Source organism: Schistocerca serialis, chromosome 3 (assembly GCF_023864345.2).
Source record: "Schistocerca serialis cubense isolate TAMUIC-IGC-003099 chromosome 3, iqSchSeri2.2, whole genome shotgun sequence".
Taxonomy (NCBI): domain Eukaryota; kingdom Metazoa; phylum Arthropoda; class Insecta; order Orthoptera; family Acrididae; genus Schistocerca; species Schistocerca serialis.
The window spans coordinates 322035391-322039298 of NC_064640.1; the positions used below are offsets into that span (position 1 = coordinate 322035391).

At 45.5% G+C, this 3908-nt stretch overlaps 1 pseudogene; it reads left to right on the top strand.

The window, feature by feature from the left end:
* Positions 1-3197: 3197 nt before the first annotated feature.
* On the top strand, positions 3198-3315 carry LOC126471859 (5S ribosomal RNA; annotated as a pseudogene).
* The last annotated feature ends 593 nt before the right edge of the window (positions 3316-3908 follow it).

The window sequence follows — 3908 nt, forward strand, 5'->3', positions numbered from 1 at the left end:
GACTTATTAAACTGATAGTTCGGTAACATTCACACCTGTTAGCAGTAGTAGGGAGATGGGCGTACTGGTGCAATTTTGGTATCAAATTGATGTACAAATTAAGTAAATCGATCAGTAAATTCCCCTTCCCCCCCCCCCCCCACTCCCAACCATACCCACCCCCAACCCTAGATGACGACATATATGTTTTTGTCAGCCTGCACCTGGGTAGCAGCCCCCTCCCCACCTCCACCTACACTACTGGTGCGAATTTAAAATTTTGGCGGAAATTTCTTTATCCCAGGGCTGTGCTGACGTACCACCCCATCCCCATCCAAGAATTGGTGGGAAATTAAAAATTGCAATGCCCTTTCTGAGACTTGAACACCAGTCCTCCTGGAAGGAAAGCCCAAGTGCAACCCCCTAACACTATTGTACCACCAGAGGTGCTTGAAATTGGCAGTAGCCAATAGGAACACAGCGTCCAATCACATCGGAGACATAATGTGGGTCCAGCAGCTCTGCAGGTTCAGTTGCAATCAGTCACTCAGCATGAAGCGCCAGTCGAGATCGTTCAGCGCCGCCCAGTCGGAGCAGCAACAGAATAGGAAGAAGCTGCGGAAGAGTAAGCACCCCCTGCTTAATGACTGTGTTTACTGTCATGTAAGGAAAAAGAGTCTTTGTGCTTCTTTCATCGCTTGTAACTGTTTTTCTGCTTTGCTCATCAGTGGATGCGACGTTCTCCAGCCTGTTGGGGTATGCGACTGCGACGTGTTCCAGCCCGTCAGGACCCGCAACAGCAGCAGCATCCTTGAATCCTGTTGCATAGCCGGCAGCTGTGGCTGAGCGGTTCTAGGCGCTTCAGTCCGGAACCGCACTGCTTCTGCGACCGCAGGTTCAAATCCTGCCTCGGACATGGATATGTGTGATGTTCTTAGGTTAGTTAGGTTTCAGTAGTTCTAAGTCTAGGGGACTGATGACCTCAGATGTTAAGTCCCATAGTTCTTAGAGACATTTGAACCATTTTTTTCCTGCTTGGTGGAGCAGGATAATCAGCTGTTACTCTTGGTTGAAGACACCCAACCAGCCCCTGACTCGCTGAAGTGCACCGGACGTCCTAACAGCATGACGTAGGTCGGTACTGGACTCCATCATACGCGCCATTGCAGAATATTCCAGTGATACTGCATGGACAAAGTGAGGATGTAGTGGATGAGAAGATACCAATTAAAGCCTGTGCACCATTACTATTCACTTCAGTGTATAATTTAATCACTAGTCGTTAGTAGCGCTTACGTATTGGTACAGAAGAAACCACAGCTAGAGAGTGGCGTGGTTTGTAGAGATTGAGAATGTAGCTTAAAGTGTTAAAGTGCGGTTTACAGGGGTGGAATGGGATGAACTGTGTCGTGCAAAAGCCTACATCAAGCAGCAGTTGACCATCGAGTATCACCCGAGCCGTCCTCCTCTGCACATTTACTATGCTGCTCTAACTCTATCCATTACAACAGTGTACAATAACTCGGCACTCCATGTGAACTCGGATGACACACCCAGTTATCTACAGCACTCCACTGTTAAAAACTTTTTCGGTCTACAGATGGTGCTACCCACTGTGTTGGAAAGACTGAACAGGTGGTTGCCTTGTGTTAAAGCAGTATGTAGAGACATTACAGAGTGTCTAAGTATGATCAGTGTGCACGTAGACGACTTTGAACAGTCGGTCAATATGGTGACAGCGAAAACTAATGTACTGCCAATGAGTTTGAGAGAAATACATGCTGAATCCTGTGCTTACAAGAAGGTTTTTTTTCTATATTCTGTACTGGCGTTAAGATAAACAAAGAACCAGTTGATGTAGTGCATCCTGTGTGTGATTACTGAATAAAAATGTATATAACCATGTATGACTTTTTTAGTTCTTACCTCTCATTATACTGCGAACACTAAAGCTATTGCCACCAGTATTTTCACTGCAAATGTGCAACAACAGAAAATCATGTCATTTAACTAAATTCTCTGAAAAAGCCTACTGCATGCCAGTACCTGACAGAGTCGGTATCATAGAGGGGCAAAGTATTCATTATTTTCTATAAAAACCCATTGCACGCCAGTACGTGACGTAGTAGGTATCATGGGGGCGAGGTGGGTGAAGCATTAAGACTTTGTTGTAAGCGGCTGGAGCTGTGACGGTGTGTAAGAAGATCGAAAGAAGAATAGCATGCTCCTTTCCGACAAAATACGTGCAATAATTGTGGATCTATCCAATTGCGGCAAGGCAAATATCAACTATCTGATCAGATTTGTAAAATTTACTGGGATCCGTCTTCAAAACCTGTCCCTTTGTGAAACCAAGTAGTGGGCGTATTGAACCTTTCTGCTTAAAGTCAGTCAATGCATTGACCAGCCTTATTTCAGCTTTAAGTGTACTGGTGTTTGCACGGAGCTCAATACCTTTTCCAGACTGTTCTAAAACTTGTTTTGAATCGTCAATTTAAATACTTCATATGGATCGCAGTCCTCTATCCGGCAGGTGAAGCTATCTGTATCCATATAAAGTAACTTTGATTCCATGAAATGAATTTTAGCAAAGTTGTATTCGAAGCAGTGCACGTGGAGTTTGGAAATGTCCAGTATACACATACCCAAATAGACTGGTTTTGTAAACCCTACTGAAACCTTCGACATCTCAACAGCAACAAAGATCTCACTGAAAACAGTGACCCGCTTAAAATGTGGTCTGTCAATGCACTTTCTTACACCCCACGGCCCATCCCATTCCATCCTAATCAAAATTTCACGTTCATTTCTTACATTCTGCATGGTTTTATCGAAAATGGAATTATTCATCAATTTATAAAAATCTTTTACGAAATCAATAGTCGTGCCTGCCCTCTTTTTGTTATGTAATTCAATATACTCCTTCAGCCAGGGGGACTGATTGAAGGAGATAGCCAGGGTGATTCTACCTAGCTCCATCCCTAAGCTGAGACACTTTTGGAGATTACGATAATGAATTACATACCTCTGCTTGTGTCCAGCAGTGGTCATCAGTGTAGGGATAGTGCTTCCTCGCAGATTTTGTTGCTCTGGATATAACGGCAAGTTGCTTGCCATTTCATGCAAACTGACGGGGTATATGATGTCTGCCTCCAACATCTATCCTACATCAGGATCAGCCGCCAGAACCAATATTCTTCCACCTAATCCCACTAATTGGCAACGGCCTTGCCGCAGTGGAAACACCGGTTCCCGTCAGATCACCGAAGTTAAGCGCTGTCGTGCGTGGCCGGCACTTGGATGGGTGACCATCCGGGCCGCCATGCGCTGTTGCCATTTTTTGAGGTGCACTCAGCCTCATGATGCCAATTGAGGAGCTACTCGACCGAATAGTAGCGGCTCCAGTCAAAGAAAATCATCATAACGACTGGGAGAAGGGTGTGCTGACCACACGCCCCTCCTATCCGCATCCTCATGTGAGGATGACACGGCGGTCGGATGGTCCCGATGGGTCACTTGTGGCCTGAAGACGGAGTGCTTTAATCCCACTAATTCGTTTTCGGGCACCCATTGAAACCCACCAACCGGCAATGGTTGCATCATGGCACTCTATATATCATCCAAATATAGAATATAACTTGAATCAAGGGATGCGTTGAACCCCGCACCCATGCATGGGTTATTTCCTTGGCATGTCTATGGACACATTGGCAAAGTCCTCCACGGATCCCACTCTCAAAGAAAACAAGCACATCAGCATCAGTCAAAAGTCGATGCTGCTCCTCGTTTTCTTTAGTATTGCGGCCCAGGACAACCCAGGTGCCTCGGGCATGGGTGTGTGTGATGTCCTTAGGTTAGTTAGGTTTAAGTAGTTCTAAGTTCTAGGGGACTTATGACCTAAGATGTTGAGTCCCATAGTGCTCAGAGCC